Here is a 22,196-nt window from a genome sequence, read left to right as displayed (position 1 = left end):
AGAAAGAGGAATTACAGGGATGCATTCTGCAGATACAGGAATTACAGGAGTATATCCCGTAGATACAGGAATTAAAGGGATACCTCCAGCAGATACAGGAATTACACGGATTCATCCCGAAGATACAAGAATGACAGGGGTACATCCCGCTGATACAGGAATTAAAGGGATACATCACGCAGATAGAGGAATTACAGGGATACAACCGGCAGATACAGGAATTACAGGGGTGCATTCCCCAGATAAAGGAATTACAGGGAAACATCCCGCAGATACAGGAATTACAGGGATACATCCCGCAGATACAGGAATTACAGAGAAACATGCTGCAAATACAGAAATTACAGGGGAACATCCCGCAGATACAGGAATGACGCGGGACATCCTGCAGGTACAGGAAATACAGGGATACATCCCCCGATACAAGAATTACATGGAAACATCCCACAGATATAGGAATTATAGGGATACATGCAGCAGATACAGGAATTACAGAGATACATCCCGCAGATACAGGAATTACAGGGACACATCACACAGATACAGGAATTACAGGGATACATCCCACAGATACAGGAATTACAGAGATACATCCTGCAGATACAGGAAATACAGGGGAACATCCCGCAGATACAGGAATTACAGGGATACATCCCGCAGATACAGTAATTATAGGGGAACATCCAGCATATAAAGGATTTACATGGATACATCCTGCAGATACAGGAATTATAGGGATACATCCAGCAGATACAGGAATTACAGATATACATCCTGCAGATACAGGAATTACAGATATACATCCTGCAGATACAGGAATTACAGGGATACATCCAGCAGATACAGAAATTACAGGGGTACATCCCGCAGATACAGGAAATACAGGGGTACATCCCACCGATACAGGAATTACAGGTATGCATCACCCAGATAGAAGAATTACAGGGATACATCCAGCAGATACAGGAATTCCAGGGACACATCCCGCAGATAGAGGAATTACAGTGATACATCCCGCAGATACAGTAATTATAGGGGAACATCCAGCATATAAAGGATTTACATGGATACATCCTGCAGATACAGGAATTACAGGGATACATCCAGCAGATACAGGAATTCCAGGGACACATCCCGCAGATAGAGGAATTACAGTGATACATCCTGCAGATACAGGAATTACAGGGATACATCACGCAGATACAGGAATGACAGGGATACATCCCCCAGATACAGGAATTAAAGGGGTACATCCTGCAGATACAGGAATTGCAGGGATACATCCTGCAGATACAGGAATTACAGGGATACATGCTGCAGATACAGAAATTACAGGGGAACATCCCGCAGATACAGGAATTACGCGGGACATCCTGCAGATACAGGAAATACAGGGATACATCCCCCGATACAAGAATTACATGGAAACATCCCACAGATATAGGAATTATAGGGATACATCCAGCAGATACAGGAATTACAGAGATACATCCCGCAGATACAGGAATTACAGGGACACATCACACAGATACAGGAATTACAGGGATACATCCCACAGATACAGGAATTACAGAGATACATCCTGCAGATACAGGAAATACAGGGGAACATCCCGCAGATACAGGAATTACAGGGATACATCCCGCAGATACAGTAATTATAGGGGAACATCCAGCATATAAAGGATTTACATGGATACATCCTGCAGATACAGGAATTACAGATATACATCCTGCAGATACAGGAATTACAGGGATACATCCAGCAGATACAGAAAGTACAGGGGTACATCCCGCAGATACAGGAAATACAGGGGTACATCCCACCGATACAGGAATTACAGGTATGCATCACCCAGATAGAAGAATTACAGGGTTACATCCAGCAGATACAGGAATTCCAGGGACACATCCCGCAGATAGAGGAATTACAGTGATACATCCCGCAGATACAGTAATTATAGGGGAACATCCAGCATATAAAGGATTTACATGGATACATCCTGCAGATACAGGAATTATAGGGATACATCCAGCAGATACAGGAATTACAGATATACATCCCGCAGATACAGGAATTACAGGGATACATCCAGCAGATACAGGAATTAAAGGGGTACATCCTGCAGATACAGGAATTGCAGGGATACATCCTGCAGATACAGGAATTACAGGGATACATTCTGCAGATACAGGAATTACAGGTGTACATCCCGCAGATACAGGAGTTACAGGGATACATCCCACAGATACAGGAATTACAGAGATACATCCTGCAGATACAGGAATTACAGGGGAACATCCCGCATGATACAGGAATTATAGGGATACACCCCGCAGATACGGGAATTACAGGGATACATCAGCCCGATACAGGAATTACAGGGATACATCCCCCAGATACAGGAATTACAGGGGTACATCCTGCAGATGCACGATTTACAGGGATACATCCAGCAGGTACCAGAATTACAGGGGTACATCCCGCAGATACAGGAATTACAGGGATACATCCAGCAGATACAGGAATTACAGGGATACATCCTGCAGATACAGGAATTACAGGGATACATCCTGCAGATACAGAAATTACAGGATACATTTTGCAGATACAGGAATTAAAGGGAAACATCCCACAGATACAGGAATTACAGGGGTACATCCCGCAGATACAGGAATTACATGGATACATCCTGCAGATACAGGAATTACAGGGATACATCCTGCAGATACACAAATTACAGGGGTATATTCCCCAGATACAGGAATTACAGGGAAAAATCCCGCAGATACAGGAATTACAGGGAAACATCCCGCAGATACAGGAATTACAGGGAAACATCCAGCAGATACAGGAATTACAGGGATACATCCTGCAGATACAGGAATTACAGGGACACATCCTGCAGATACAGGAATTATAGGGGTACATCAGCCAGATAGAGGAATGACAGGGATACATCCCACAGATACAGGAATTACAGGGATACATGCAGCAGATACAGGAATTAAAGGGGTGCATTCCGCAGATACAGGAATTACAGGGATACATTCCGCAGATACAGGAATTACAGCAATACATCCCGCAGATACAGGAATTAAAGGGATACATCCGGCAGATACATGAATTACAGGGATATATCCAACAGATTCTGCAAATTCAGAAATACATCCCACAGACACAGGAATTACAGGGGTACATCCAGCAGATCCAGGAATTATTACAGGATGCATCCAGCACATACAAGAATTACAGGGATAACTCCCGCAGATACAGGAATTACAGGGATACATCACGCAGATAGAGGAATTACAGGGATACATCCAGCAGATACAGGAATTACAGGGGTGCATTCCCCAGATACAGGAATTACAGGGATACATCCCGCAGATACAGGAATTACAGTGATACATCCCGCAGATACAGGAATTACAGAGAAACATGCTGCAGATACAGAAATTACCGGGTAACATCCCGCAGATACAAGAATTACAGCGGTACATCCTGCAGATAGAGGAATTACAGGGATACAACCAGCAGATACAGGAATTACAGGGGTGCATTCCCCAGATACAGTAATTACAGGGATACATCCCGCAGATACAGGAATTACAGGGATACATCCCGCAGGTACAGGAATTACAGAGAAACATGCTGCAGATACAGAAATTACAGGGGAGCATCCCGCTGATACAGGAATTACAGCGGTACATCCTGCAGATACAGGAATTACAGAGATACATCCCGCAGATACAGGAATTATAGGGATACATCCAGCAGATACAGGAATTACAGAGATACATCCCGCAGATACAGGGATTACAGGGACACATCCCACAGATACAGGAATTGCAGAGATACATCCTGCAGATACAGGAAATACAGGGGAACATCCCGCAGATACAGGAATTACAGGGATACATCCCGCAGATACAGTAATTATAGGGGAACATCCAGCATATAAAGGATTTACATGGATACATCGTGCAGATACAGGAATAATAGGGATACATCCAGCAGATACAGGAATTACAGATATACATCCCGCAGATACAGGAATTACAGGGATACATCCTGCAGATACAGGAATTACAGGATACATCCAGCAGATACAGGAAATACAGGGGTACATCCCACCGATACAGGAATTACAGGTATACATCACCCAGATAGAAGAATTACAGAGATACATGCAGCAGATACAGGAATTCCAGGGACACATCCCGCAGATAGAGGAATTAAAGTGATACATCCTGCAGATACAGGAATTACAGGGGTACATCCTGCAGATATAGTAACTAGAGGGATACATCCTGCAGATACAGGAATTACAGGGGTACATCCCGCAGATACAGGAGTTACAGGGATACATCCCACAGATACAGGAATTACAGAGATACATTCTGCAGATACAGGAATTACAGGGGAACATCCCGCATGATACAGGAATTATAGGGATACATCTCGCAGATACAGGAATTACAGGGGAACACCCAGCAGATACAGGAATTACACGGACACATTCTGCAGATACAGGAATTACAGTGATACATCCTGCAGATACAGGAATTTCAGGGATACATCCCCCAGATACAGGAATTACAGGGGTACATCCTGCAGATGCACGATTTACAGGGATACATCCTGCAGATACAGGAATTAAAGGGATACATCCCGCAGATACAGCAATTACAGGATACATTCAGCAGATACAGGAATTAAAGGGAAACATCCCGCAGATACAGGAATTACAGGTGTACATCCCGCAGATACAGGAATTACATGGATACTTCCTGCAGATACAGGAATTACAGGGATACATCCTGCAGACACAGGAATTACAGGGAAACATCCCGCAGATACAGGAATTACAGGGATACATCACCCAGATAGTGGAATTACATGGATGCATCCCGCAGATACACGTATTACAGGAGTACATCCCGCAGATACAGGAATTATAGGGATACATCCCGCAGATACAGCAATTACAGGATACATTCAGCAGATACAGGAATTAAAGGGAAACATCCCACAGATACAGGAATTACAGGGGTACATCCTGCAGATACAGGAATTACATGGATACATCCTGCAGATACAGGAATTACAGGGATACATCCTGCAGATACAGAAATTAAAGGGGTATATTGCCCAGATACAGGAATTACAGGGATACATCCCGCAGATACAGGAATTACAGGGAAACATCCCGCAGATACAGGAATTATAGGGATACTTCCAGCAGATACAGGGATACATCGTGCAGATACAGGAATTACAGGGACACATCCTGCAGATACAGGAATTATAGGGGAACATCCCCCAGATAGAGGAATGACAAGGATACATCCTGCAGATACAGGAATTACAGGGATACATGCAGCAGATACAGGAATTACAGGGGTACATGCAGCAGATACAGGAATTACAGGGGTACCTTCCGCAGATACAGGAATTACAGGGATACATTCCGCAGATACAGGAATTACAGCGATACATCCTGCAGATACAGGAATTAAATGGATACATCCGGCAGATACAGGAATTACAGGGATATATCCAACAGATTCTGGAAATTCAGAGATACTTCCCACAGACACAGGAATTACAGGGGTACATCCAGCAGATGCAGGAATTATTACAGGATGCATCCAGCAGATAGAGGAATTACAGGGATACCTCCCGCAGATACAGGAATTACAGGGACACATCCAGCAGATACAGGAATTACAGGGATATATCCAGCAGATGCAGGAATTACAGGGATACATCCAGCAGATATAGCAATTATAGGGGTACATCCCGCAGATACAGGAATTACAGGGATACATCCAGCAGATACAGGAATTACAGGGATACGTCGCCCAGATAGAGCAATTACATGGATGCATCCCGCAGATACAGGAATTACAAGGGTACATCCCACAGATACAGGTATTACAGGGACACATCCAGCAGATACAGGAATTACAGGGATAGATCCAGCAGATATAGCAATTATAGGGGTACATCCCGCAGATACAGGAATTACAGGGATACATCCAGCAGATACAGGAATTACAGGTGTACATCCCGCAGATACAGGAATTACTGGGATACATCCTGCAGATATAGCAATTACAGGGATACATCCCCCAGACACAGGAATTACAGGGATACATCCAGCAGATACAGGAATTACAGGGATACATCCTGCAGATTCAGAAATTACAGGGGTACAGCCCCCAGTTACAGGAATTACAGGGATATATTCCGCAGATACAGGAATTACAGGGAAACATCCCGCAGATATAGGAATTATTGGGATACATCCAGCAGATACAGGAATTACAGGGATACATCCTGCAGATACAGGAATTACAGGGGTGCATCGTGTAGGTACAGGAATTAGAGGGATACATCCTGCAGATACAGGAATTACAGGGACACATCCTGCAGATGCAGGAATTATAGGGGTACATCCCCCAGATAGAGGAATTACAGGGATACAAACCACAGATACAGGAATTACAGGGATACATGCAGCAGGTACAGGAATTACAGGGGTACATCCCGCAGCTATAGGAATTAATGGGATACATCCCGCAGATACAGGAATTACAGCGATACATCCTGCAGATACAGGAATTACAGGGATACATCCTGCAGATACAGGAATTACAGGGATATATCCAACAGATTCAGGAATTTCAGAGAAAGATCCCGCAGACACAAGAATTACAGGGGTACATCCCGCAGATACAGGAATTACAGGGATACATCCAGCAGATACAGGAATTTTTACAGGATAAATCCAGCAGATACAGGAATTACAGAGATACATCCCGCAGATACAGGAATTACAGGGATACATCCAGCAGATACAGGAATTTTTACAGGATAAATCCAGCAGATACAGGAATTACAGAGATACATCCAGCAGATACAGGAATTACAGGGGCACATCCCACCAATACAGCAATTACAGCGATACATCCAGCAAATACAGGAATTATATGGGTACATCCCGCTGATACAGGAATTACAGGGATACATCCTGCAGATAGAGGAATTACAGTGATTCATCCTGCAGATACAGGAACTACAGGGATACGTCACACAGATACAGGAATGACAGGGATACTTCCCCCAGATACAAGAATTACAGGGATACATCCAGCAGATACCAGAATTACAGGGATACATCCCGCAGATACAGCAATTACAGGATACATTCAGCAGATACAGGAATTAAAGGGAAACATCCCGCAGATACAGGAAATACAGGGAATCATCCTGCAGTTACAAGAATTACAGGGCTACAGCCAGCAGATACAGGAATTACAGGGCTACAACCAGCAGATACAGGAATTACAGGGCTACATTCAGCAGATATAGGAATTACAGGGATACATCCCACAGATACAGGAATTACAGGGGTACATCCCCCAGATACAGGAATTACAGGGATACATCCAGCAGATACCAGAATTACAGGGATACATCCCGCAGATACAGCAATTACAGGATACATTCAGCAGATACAGGAATTAAAGGATAACATCCCGCAGATACAGGAATTACAGGTGTACATCCCACAGATACAGGAATTACATGGATACATCCTGCAGATACAGGAATTACAGGGATACATCCTGCAGATACAGGAATTACAGGGATACATCCTGCAGACACAGGAATTACAGGGAAACATCCCGCAGAAACAGGAATTACAGGGATACATCACCCAGATAGAGGAATTACATGGATGCATCCCGCAGGTACAGGTATTACAGGGATACATCCAGCATATACAGGAATTACAGGGATACATCCCGCAGATACAGGAATTAGAGGGATACATCCAGCAGATACAGGAATTATACGGATACATCCCGCAGGTACAGCAATTACAGGATACATTCAGCAGATACAGGAATTACAGAGATACATTCAGCAGATACAGGAATTACAGGGATACATCCTGCAGATACAGAAATTACAATGGTATATTCCCCAGATACAGGAATTATAGGGATACATCCCGCAGATACAGGAATTACAGGGATACATCCCACAGATACAGGAATTACAGGGATACATCCCACAGATATAGGAATTACAGAGATAAATCCTGCAGATACAGGAATTACAGGGGAACATCCCGCATGATACAGGAATTATAGGGATACATCCCGCAGATACAGGAATTACAGGGATACATCGCCCGATACAGGAATTACAGGGATACATCCCCCAGATACAGGAATTACAGGGGTACATCCTGCAGATGCATGATTTACAGGGATACATCCTGCAGATTCAGGAATTAAAGGGATACATCCCGCAGATACAGGAATTACAGGGATACATCCAGCAGATACCAGAATTACAGGGGTACATCCCGCAGATACAGGAATTTCAGGGATACATCCAGCAGATACAGGAATTAGAGGGATACATCCTGCAGATACAGGAATTACAGGGATACATCCTGCAGATACAGAAATTACAGAATACATTCAGCAAATACAGGAATTAAAGGGAAACAACCCGCAGATACAGGAATTACAGGGGTACATCCCGCAGATACAGGAATTACATGGATACATCCTGCAGATACAGGAATTACAGGGATACATCCTGCAGACACAGGAATTACAGGGAAACATCCCGCAGATACAGGAATTACAGGGATACATCACCCAGATAGAGGAATTACATGGATGCATCCCGCAGGTACAGGTATTACAGGGGTACCTCCCGCAGATACAGGAATTACAGGGATACATCCAGCATATACAGGAATTACAGGGATACATCCCGCAGATACAGGAATTAGAGGGATACATCCAGCAGATACAGGAATTATAGGGATACATCCCGCAGATACAGCAATTACAGGATACATTCAGCAGATACAGGAGTTAAAGGGAAACATCCCGCAGATACAGAAATTACAGGGGTACATCCCGCAGATACAGGAATTACATGGATACATCCTGCAGATACAGGAATTACAGGGATACATCCTGCAGATACAGAAATTACAGGGGTATATTCCCCAGATACAGGAATTACAGGGAAAAATCCCGCAGATACAGGAATTACAGGGAAACATCCCGCAGATACAGGAATTATAGGGATACATCCAGCAGATACAGGAATTACAGTGACACATCCTGCAGATACAGGAATTATAGGGGTATATCACCAGATAGAGGAATGACAGGGATACATCCCACAAATACAGGAATTACAGGGATACATGCAGCAGATACAGGAATTAAAGGGGTACATTCCGCAGATACAGGAATTACAGGGATACATCGCGCAGATACAGGAAATACAGCGATACATCCCGCAGATACAGGAATTAAAGGGATACATCCGGCAGATATAGGAATTACAGGGATATATCCAACAGATTCTGGAAATTCAGAGATACATCCCACATACACAGGAATTACAGGGGTACATCCAGCAGATCCAGGAATTATTACAGGATGCATCCAGCAGATACAGGAATTACAGGGATACCTCCCGCAGATACAGGAATTACAGGGATACATCACGCAGATAGAGGAATTATAGGGATACAACCAGCAGATACAGGAATTACAGGGGTGCATTCCCCAGATACAGGAATTACAGGGATACATCCCGCAGATACAGGAATTACAGGGATACATCCCGCAGATACAGGAATTACAGAGAAACATGCTGCAGATACCGAAATTACAGGGGAGCATCCTGCAGATACAGGAATTACAGCGGTACATCCTGCAGATACAGGAATTACAGGGATACATCCCCCGATACAGGAATTACATGGAAACATCCCACAGATACAGGAATTATAGGGATACATCCAGCAGATACAGGAATTACAGAGATACATCCCGCAGATACAGGAAATACAGGGGAACATCCCGCAGATACAGGAATTACACGGATACATCCCGCAGATACAGTAATTATCGGGGAACATCCAGCATATAAAGGATTTACATGGATACATCCTGCAGATACAGGAATAATAGGTATACATCCAACAGATACAGGAATTACAGATATACATCCCGCAGATACAGGAATTACAGGGATACATCCTGCAGATACAGGAATTACAGGATACATCCTGCAGATACAGGAAATACAGGGTTACATCCCACCAATACAGGAATTACAGGTAAAAATCACCCAGATAGAAGAATTACAGGGATACATCCTGCAGATACAGGAATTACAGGGACACATCACGCAGATACAGGAATGCCAGGGATACATCCCGCAGATACAGGAATTACAGAGATACATTCTGCAGATACAGGAATTACAGGGGAACATCCCGCATGATACAGGAATTATAGGGATACATCCCGCAGATACAGGAATTACAGGGGAACACCCAGCAGATACAGGAATTACACGGACACATCCTGCAGATACAGGAATTACAGCGATACATCCTGCAGATACAGGAATTTCAGGGATACATCGCCCGATACAGGAATTACAGGGATACATCCCCCAGATACAGGAATTACAGGGGTACATCCTGCAGATGCACGATTTACAGGGATACATCTTGCAGATAGAGGAATTAAAGGGATACTTCCTGCAGATACAGGAATTACAGGGATACATCCCGCAGATACAGCAATTACAGGATACATTCAGCAGATACAGGAATTAAAGGGAAACATCCCGCAGATACAGGAATTACAGGTGTACATCCCGCAGATACAGGAATTACATGGATACATCCTGCAGATACAGGAATTACAGGGATACATCCCGCAGATACAGGGATACATCACCCAGATAGAGGAATTACATGGATGCATCCCGCAGATACAGGTATTACAGGGGTACATCCCGCAGATACAGGAATTATAGGGATACATCCCGCAGATACAGCAATTACAGGATACATTCAGCAGATACAGGAATTAAAGGGAAACAGCCCACAGATACAGGAATTACAGGGGTACATCCCGCAGATACAGGAATTACATGGATACATCCTGCAGATACAGGAATTACAGGGATACATCCTGCAGATACAGAAATTACAGGGGTATATTGCCCAGATACAGGAATTACAGGGATACATCCCGCAGATACAGGAATTACAGCGAAACATCCTGCAGATACAGGAATTATAGGGATACATCCAGCAGATACAGGAATTACAGGGATACATCCTGCAGATACAGGAATTACAGGGACACATCCTGCAGATACAGGAATTACAGGGATACATCACGCAGATAGAGGAATTACAGGGATACAACCAGCAGATACAGGAATTACAGGGTTGCATTCCCCAGATACAGGAATTACAGGGATACATCCCGCAGATACAGGAATTACAGAGAAACATGCTGCAGATACAGAGATTACAGGGTAACATCCCGCAGATACAGGAATTACAGTGGTACATCCTGCAGATAGAGGAATTACAGGGATACAACCAGCAGATACAGGAATTACAGGGGTGCATTCCCCAGATACAGGAATTACAGGGATACATCCCGCAGATACAGGAATTACAGGGATACATCACCCAGATAGAGGAATTACATGGATGCATCCCGCAGGTACAGGTATTACAGGGGTACTTCCCGCAGATACAGGAATTACAGGGATACATCCCGCAGATACAGGAATTACAGAGATACATCCAGCAGATACAGGAATTACAGGGATACATCCAGCAGATACAGGAATTAAAGTGGTACATCCCGCAAATACTGAAATGACAGGGAAAGATCCCGCAGTTACAGGAGTTACAGCGATACATCCTGCAGTTACAGGAATTACAGCTAAACATCCTGCAGATACAGGAATTACAGCGATACATCCCGCAGATACAGGAATTAAAGCTATACATCCCGCAGATACAGGAATTACAGTGATACATTGCCAGAAAGAGGAATTACAGGGATGCATTCTGCAGATGCAGGAATTACAGGAGTATATCCCGTAGATACAGGAATTAAAGGGATACCTCCAGCAGATACAGGAATTACACGGATTCATCCCGAAGATACAAGAATGACAGGGGTACATCCCGCTGATACAGGAATTAAAGGGATACATCACGCAGATAGAGGAATTACAGGGATACAACCGGCAGATACAGGAATTACAGGGGTGCATTCCCCAGATAAAGGAATTACAGGGAAACATCCCGCAGATACAGGAATTACAGGGATACATCCCGCAGATACAGGAATTACAGAGAAACATGCTGCAGATACAGAAATTACAGGGGAACATCCCGCAGATACAGGAATTACGCGGGACATCCTGCAGATACAGGAAATACAGGGATACATCCCCCGATACAAGAATTACATGGAAACATCCCACAGATATAGGAATTATAGGGATACATCCAGCAGATACAGGAATTACAGAGATACATCCCGCAGATACAGGAATTACAGGGACACATCACACAGATACAGGAATTAAAGGGATACATCCCACAGATACAGGAATTACAGAGATACATCCTGCAGATACAGGAAATACAGGGGAACATCCCGCAGATACAGGAATTACAGGGATACATCCCGCAGATACAGTAATTATAGGGGAACATCCAGCATATAAAGGATTTACATGGATACATCCTGCAGATACAGGAATTATAGGGATACATCCAGCAGATACAGGAATTACAGATATACATCCCGCAGATACAGGAATTACAGGGATACATCCAGCAGATACAGAAATTACAGGGGTACATCCCGCAGATACAGGAAATACAGGGGTACATCCCACCGATACGGAATTACGGAAACATGGTTGCAGGGTGAGCAGGGCTGGGAGCTTAACATACAGGGGTATTCAGTATTTAGGAAGGATCGACAAAAAAGAAAGGGAGGAGGGGTAGCATTGCTAGTAAAAGAGGGGATAAATGCAATTGAAAGGAAGGATATTAACTCAGTTAATACAGAATCTATATGGGTGGAGCTAAGAAATAGCGAGGGGCGAAAAACATTAATAGGAGTGGTATATAGGCCTCCAAATAGTAAAATAGAGGTTAGGGAGGGCATCACGAGGGAAATTAGAGAAGCGTGCAATAAGAGCACAGCTGTCATCATAGGTGACTTTAACTTACATATAGATTGGACTAGCCTAATCAGTAAAAATAATGAGGAGGAGGAATTCCTTGAGTGTTTAAGGGATGGTTATCTGGATCAATATGTCGAGGATCCAACTCGGGAACAGGCTATATTGGACTGGGTACTGTGCAATGAGAAGGGACTAATCAGTAATCTTGTTGTACGGGGACCCTTGGGTCAGAGCGATCATAACATGATCGATTTCTCACTCGAAATGGAGAGCGAAGAAATTGACTCAGAGACTAAGGTCCTGAATTTAAACAAGGGGAATTATGATGCCATGAGACGGGAACTGAGTAGGTCTGATTGGACAACGTTCCTGAGAGGACTGGAGGTAGATAAACAATGGCAAACATTTAAAGATAGAATGACAAAATTGCAAAAATTGTTTATACCAATCTGGCATAAAAGGAAATCTAAAAAGGTGACTCAACCGTGGATAACAGGGGAAATTAGAGACAGCATAAAATCCAAAGATAGGGCGTATAAAATAGCCAAAAAAAGCGCCAGAGCGGAAGATTGGGAACAGTTTAGGATAGAGCAAAGGAGGGCAAAGGGCATGATCAAGAGGGGCAAAATAGCTTACGAAAACAAGCTGGCGGAAAATATAAAAACTAACTCCAAAAGCTTTTATAAATATATCAAAAGGAAAAGACTGGTGAAAACCAAAGTTGGTCCATTGCAGTCAGATACGGGGGAATATATAATGGGAAATAAGGAAATGGCAGATCAACTAAATGCATACTTTGGGTCAGTCTTTACGAAGGAAGACACAAAAAACCTCCCTGGGATATCGGGAAAAATAGGGACATTGGCAAAGGAGGAACTGACGCAAATCAATATCTCTAAGGATATGGTGTTAAGGAAGCTAAAGGGATTGAAGGTGGACAAATCCCCAGGGCCTGATAACATGCATCCTAGGGTACTGAAGGAGGTGGCCCTAGAGATAGCGGATGCACTAAGGATGATTTTTCAGAATTCATTAGACTCGGGAACAGTGCCGATGGATTGGAGGGTAGCTAACGTTACCCCACTATTCAAAAAGGGGGGTAGGGAAAAAGCAGGTAATTACAGACCTGTAAGCCTTACATCAGTTGTGGGCAAAATGCTGGAGTCCATCATTAAGGATGAAATAGCGGAGCACTTAGCAAATGGGGACAGGATAGGACAGAGTCAACATGGATTTACAAAGGGTAAATCGTGCTTGACTAATCTATTGGAATTTTTTGAGGGAGTAACTGGTAGAATAGATGGGGGAGAGCCAGTAGATGTGGTGTACCTGGACTTCCAAAAGGCCTTCGATAAGGTCCCACATAAAAGATTAGCATGGAAAATTGAGGCTCATGGGATAAAGGGGAAAGTTTTGGCGTGGATAGGGAACTGGCTGTCAGATAGAAAACAGAGAGTTGGAATAAACGGCTCATTTTCTGAATGGCAGGCAGTAACAAGTGGGGTACCACAGGGATCTGTCCTGGGCCCCCAGCTGTTCACAATTTACATTAATGACCTGGATCAGGGAGTCGGATGCAGCATTTCCAAATTTGCAGACGACACTAAACTAGGAGGGGGGGTGGGCTCAGAGGAAGAGACCAGGAAGCTCCAGAGCGATTTGGACAGACTGGGCGATTGGGCGGATAAATGGCAGATGCACTATAATGTGGACAAGTGCGAAGTTATCCACCTTGGGTGCAGGAACGGGAGGGCAAATTATTATTTAAATGGCAATAGATTGGGAGAGGGGGAAGTACAGAGAGACCTGGGTGTTCTTGTACACCAGTCACTGAAGGCGAGCATGCAGGTGCAACAGGTGGTCAAGAAGGCAAACGGTATGCTGGCCTTCATAGCAAAAGGGTTAGAATACAGGAACAGGGATACCTTGCTGCAGCTGTACAGGGCACTGGTGAGACCACACCTCGAGTACTGTGTACAGTTTTGGTCGCCTCATCTGAGGAAGGATGTTCTTGCCATGGAGGGGGTGCAGCGGCGATTCACCAGGCTGATACCAGGAATGGCGGGAATGACCTATGAGGAGAGACTATGTAGTTTAGGGATGTACACACTGGAGTTTAGAAGATTGAGAGGGGACCTCATAGAAGTGTATAAAATTCTGACAGGTCTAGACAGACTGGATGCAGAAGGAATGTTTCCCTTGGCGGGTGAGAACAGAACTAGAGGACATAATTTAAGGATAAGGGCTAAACCATTTAGGACAGAGATGAGGGGGAATTTCTTCACTCAGAGAGTGGTGAACCTGTGGAACTCATTGCCACAGAGGGCAGTGTACGCCAGCTCATTAAATATATTTAAGAGGGAATTAGATATATTTCTACGGGCAAAAGGGGTTAAGGGTTACGGAGAGAAGGCGGGGACGGGATACTGAATTAAAGGATCAGCCATGATCTCATCGAATGGCGGAGCAGGCACGAAGGGCCGAATGGCCTACTCCTGCTCCTATCTTCTATGTATCTATGTATATCCAACAGATTCTGGAAATTCAGAGATACATCCCACAGACACAGGAATTACAGGGGTACATCCAGCAGATCCAGGAATTATTACAGGATGCATCCAGCAGATACAGGAATTACAGGGATACCTCCCGCAGATACAGGAATTACAGGGATACATCACGCAGATAGAGGAATTACAGGGATACAACCAGCAGGCACAGGAATTACAGGGGTGCATTCCCCAGATACAGGAATTACAGGGATACATCCCGCAGGTACAGGAATTACAGTGATACATCCCGCAGATACAGGAATTACAGAGAAACATGCTGCAGATACAGAAATTACAGGGTAACATCCCGCAGATACAGGAATTACAGCGGTACATCCTGCAGATACAGGAATTACAGGGATACAACCAGCAGATACAGGAATTACAGCGGTACATCCTGCAGATACAGGAATTACAGGGATACATCCCCCGATACAGGAATTACATGGAAACATCCCACAGATACAGGAATTATAGGGATACATCCAGCAGACACAGGAATTACAGAGATACATCCCGCAGATACATGAATTACAGGGACACATCACACAGATACAGGAATTACAGTGATACATCCCGCAGATACAGGAATTACAGGGATACATCCCGCAGATACAGGAATTACAGGGATACATCCCGCAGATACAGGAATTACAGAGAAACATGCTGCAGATACAGAAATTACAGGGGAGCATCCCGCTGATACAGGAATTACAGCGGTACATCCTGCAGATACAGGAATTACAGGGATACATCCCCCGATACAGGAATTACATGGAAACATCCCACAGATACAGGAATTATAGGGATACATCCAGCAGATACAGGAATTACAGAGATACATCCCGCAGATACAGGAATTACAGGGACACATCCCACAGATACAGGAATTACAGGGATACATCCCACAGATACAGGAATTGCAGAGATACATCCTGCAGATACAGGAAATACAGGGGAACATCCCGCAGATACAGGAATTACAGGGATACATCCCGCAGATACATTAATTATAGGGGAACATCCAGCATATAAAGGATTTACATGGATACATCCTGCAGATACAGGAATAATAGGGATACATCCAGCAGATACAGGAATTACAGATATACATCCCGCAGATACAGGAATTACAGGGATACATCCTGCAGATACAGGAATTACAGGATACATCCAGCAGATACAGGAAGTACAGGGGTACATCCCACCGATACAGGAATTACAGGTATACATCACCCAGATATAAGAATTACAGGGATACATCCTGCAGATACAGGAATTACAGGGATACTTCCTGCACATATTGGAATTACAGGGGTACATCCCCTCAATACAGGAATTACAGGGATACATCCTGCAGATACATGAATTACAGGGATACATCCAGCAGATACTGGAATTTCAGGGGTGCATCCCGAAGATACAGGAATTACAGGGGAACATCACGCAGATACAGGAATTAAAGTGATACATCCCGCATATACAGGAATTACAGGGATACATCCCGCAGATACAGGATTTACAGGGATATATCCCGCAGATACAGGATTTACAGGGATATATCCAGCAGATACAGGGATTATGGGATACATCCTGCAGATACAGGAATTTCAGGGATACATCCTGCAGATACAGGATTTACAGGGATACATCCCGCAGATACAGGACTTACAGGAATACATCGCCCAGATAGAGGAATTACATGGATGCATTCCGCAGATACAGGAGTTAGAGGGGTTCATCCCGCAGATACAGGAATTACAGGGATACATCCCGCAGATACAGGAATTGCAGAACACATCCAGCAGATAGAGGAACTAAAGAGTAACATCCCGCAGATACAGGAATTACAGGTATACATCCCCCACATACAGGAATTACAGGGGTACATCCAGCAGATACAGCAATTACAAGGATACATCCCCCAGATACAGGAATTACAGGGATACATCCCGCAGATACAGGAATTACAGAGATACATCCAGCAGATACAGGAATTACAGGGATACATCCAGCAGATACAGGAATTAAAGTGGTACATCCCGCAAATACTGAAATGACAGGGAAAGATCCCGCAGTTACAGGAGTTACAGCGATACATCCTGCAGGTACAGGAATTACAGCGATACATCCCGCAGATACTGGAATTAAAGCTATACATCCCGCAGATGCAGGAATTACAGTGATACATTGCCAGAAAGAGGAATTACAGGGATGCATTCTGCAGATACAGGAATTACAGGAGGATATCCCGTAGATACAGGAATTAAAGGGATACCTCCAGCAGATACAGGAATTACACGGATTCTTCCCGAAGATACAAGAATGACAGGGGTACATCCCGCTGATACAGGAATTAAAGGGATACATCACGCAGATAGAGGAATTACAGGGGTACAACCGGCAGATACAGGAATTACAGGGGTGCATTCCCCAGATACAGGAATTACAGGGATGCATCCCGCAGATACAGGAATTACAGGGATACATCCCGCAGATACAGGAATTACAGAGAAACATGCTGCAGAGACAGAAATTACAGGGGAACATTCCGCAGATACAGGAACTACGCGGGACATCCTGCAGATACAGGAAATACAGGGATACATCCCCCGATACAAGAATTACATGGAAACATCCCACAGATATAGGAATTATAGGGATACATCCAGCAGACACAGGAATTACAGAGATACATCCCGCAGATACATGAATTACAGGGACACATCACACAGATACAGGAATTACAGGGATACATGCTGCAGATACAGGAATTACAGGATACATCCAGCAGATACAGGAATTACAGATATACATCCCGCAGATACAGGAATTACAGGGATACATCCTGCAGATACAGGAATTACAGGATACATCCAGCAGATACAGGAATTCCAGGGACACATCCCGCAGATAGAGGAATTACAGTGATACATCCTGCAGATACAGGAATTACAGGGATACATCACGCAGATACAGGAATGACAGGGATGCATCCCCCAGATACAGGAATTACAGGGGTACATCCTGCAGATACAGGAATTACAGGGACACATCCTGCAGGTACAGGAATTACAGGGATACATTCTGCAGATACAGGAATTACAGGTGTACATCCCGCAGATACAGGAGTTACAGGGATACATCCCACAGATACAGGAATTACAGAGATACATCCTGCAGATACAGGAATTACAGGGGAACATCCCGCATGATACAGGAATTATAGGGATACATACCGCAGATACAGGAATTACAGGGATACATCAGCCCGATACAGGAATTACAGGGATACATCCCCCAGATACAGGAATTACAGGGGTACATCCTGCAGATGCACGATTTACAGGGATACATCCAGCAGGTACCAGAATTACAGGGGTACATCCTGCAGATACAGGAATTACAGGGATACATCCAGCAGATACAGGAATTACAGGGATACATCCTGCAGATACAGGAATTACAGGGATACATCCCGCAGATACAGGAAATACAGGGGAACATCCCGCAGATACAGGAATTACAGGGATACATCCCGCAGATACAGGAATTACAGAGAAACATGCTGCAAATACAGAAATTACAGGGGAACATCCCGCAGATACAGGAATGACGCGGGACATCCTGCAGGTACAGGAAATACAGGGATACATCCCCCGATACAAGAATTACATGGAAACATCCCACAGATATAGGAATTATAGGGATACATGCAGCAGATACAGGAATTACAGAGATACATCCCGCAGATACAGGAATTACAGGGACACATCACACAGATACAGGAATTACAGGGATACATCCCACAGATACAGGAATTACAGAGATACATCCTGCAGATACAGGAAATACAGGGGAACATCCCGCAGATACAGGAATTACAGGGATACATCCCGCAGATACAGTAATTATAGGGGAACATCCAGCATATAAAGGATTTACATGGATACATCCTGCAGATACAGGAATTATAGGGATACATCCAGCAGATACAGGAATTACAGATATACATCCTGCAGATACAGGAATTACAGATATACATCCTGCAGATACAGGAATTACAGGGATACATCCAGCAGATACAGAAATTACAGGGGTACATCCCGCAGATACAGGAAATACAGGGGTACATCCCACCGATACAGGAATTACAGGTATGCATCACCCAGATAGAAGAATTACAGGGATACATCCAGCAGATACAGGAATTCCAGGGACACATCCCGCAGATAGAGGAATTACAGTGATACATCCCGCAGATACAGTAATTATAGGGGAACATCCAGCATATAAAGGATTTACATGGATACATCCTGCAGATACAGGAATTACAGGGATACATCCAGCAGATACAGGAATTCCAGGGACACATCCCGCAGATAGAGGAATTACAGTGATACATCCTGCAGATACAGGAATTACAGGGATACATCACGCAGATACAGGAATGACAGGGATACATCCCCCAGATACAGGAATTAAAGGGGTACATCCTGCAGATACAGGAATTGCAGGGATACATCCTGCAGATACAGGAATTACAGGGATACATGCTGCAGATACAGAAATTACAGGGGAACATCCCGCAGATACAGGAATTACGCGGGACATCCTGCAGATACAGGAAATACAGGGATACATCCCCCGATACAAGAATTACATGGAAACATCCCACAGATATAGGAATTATAGGGATACATCCAGCAGATACAGGAATTACAGAGATACATCCCGCAGATACAGGAATTACAGGGACACATCACACAGATACAGGAATTACAGGGATACATCCCACAGATATAGGAATTACAGAGATACATCCTGCAGATACAGGAAATACAGGGGAACATCCCGCAGATACAGGAATTACAGGGATACATCCCGCAGATACAGTAATTATAGGGGAACATCCAGCATATAAAGGATTTACATGGATACATCCTGCAGATACAGGAATTACAGATATACATCCTGCAGATACAGGAATTACAGGGATACATCCAGCAGATACAGAAAGTACAGGGGTACATCCCGCAGATACAGGAAATACAGGGGTACATCCCACCGATACAGGAATTACAGGTATGCATCACCCAGATAGAAGAATTACAGGGTTACATCCAGCAGATACAGGAATTCCAGGGACACATCCCGCAGATAGAGGAATTACAGTGATACATCCCGCAGATACAGTAATTATAGGGGAACATCCAGCATATAAAGGATTTACATGGATACATCCTGCAGATACAGGAATTATAGGGATACATCCAGCAGATACAGGAATTACAGATATACATCCCGCAGATACAGGAATTACAGGGATACATCCAGCAGATACAGGAATTAAAGGGGTACATCCTGCAGATACAGGAATTGCAGGGATACATCCTGCAGATACAGGAATTACAGGGATACATTCTGCAGATACAGGAATTACAGGTGTACATCCCGCAGATACAGGAGTTACAGGGATACATCCCACAGATACAGGAATTACAGAGATACATCCTGCAGATACAGGAATTAAAGGGATACATCCTGCAGATACAGGAATTACAGGATACATTTTGCAGATACAGGAATTAAAGGGAAACATCCCACAGATACAGGAATTACAGGGGTACATCCCGCAGATACAGGAATTACATGGATACATCCTGCAGATACAGGAATTACAGGGATACATCCTGCAGATACACAAATTACAGGGGTATATTCCCCAGATACAGGAATTACAGGGAAAAATCCCGCAGATACAGGAATTACAGGGAAACATCCCGCAGATACAGGAATTACAGGGAAACATCCAGCAGATACAGGAATTACAGGGATACATCCTGCAGATACAGGAATTACAGGGACACATCCTGCAGATACAGGAATTATAGGGGTACATCAGCCAGATAGAGGAATGACAGGGATACATCCCACAGATACAGGAATTACAGGGATACATGCAGCAGATACAGGAATTAAAGGGGTGCATTCCGCAGATACAGGAATTACAGGGATACATTCCGCAGATACAGGAATTACAGCAATACATCCCGCAGATACAGGAATTAAAGGGATACATCCGGCAGATACATGAATTACAGGGATATATCCAACAGATTCTGCAAATTCAGAGATACATCCCACAGACACAGGAATTACAGGGGTACATCCAGCAGATCCAGGAATTATTACAGGATGCATCCAGCACATACAAGAATTACAGGGATAACTCCCGCAGATACAGGAATTACAGGGATACATCACGCAGATAGAGGAATTACAGGGATACAACCAGCAGATACAGGAATTACAGGGGTGCATTCCCCAGATACAGGAATTACAGGATACATCCCGCAGATACAGGAATTACAGTGATACATCCCGCAGATACAGGAATTACAGAGAAACATGCTGCAGATACAGAAATTACCGGGTAACATCCCGCAGATACAAGAATTACAGCGGTACATCCTGCAGATAGAGGAATTACAGGGATACAACCAGCAGATACAGGAATTACAGGGGTGCATTCCCCAGATACAGTAATTACAGGGATACATCCCG

This window comes from Somniosus microcephalus, chromosome 30 (genome assembly GCF_052327205.1).
Source record: "Somniosus microcephalus isolate GS21.2 chromosome 30, FLI_Smic_1.0, whole genome shotgun sequence".
In the NCBI taxonomy this organism is placed as follows: Eukaryota; Metazoa; Chordata; class Chondrichthyes; order Squaliformes; family Somniosidae; genus Somniosus; species Somniosus microcephalus.
Note: the sequence above shows the minus strand (reverse complement) of the source record.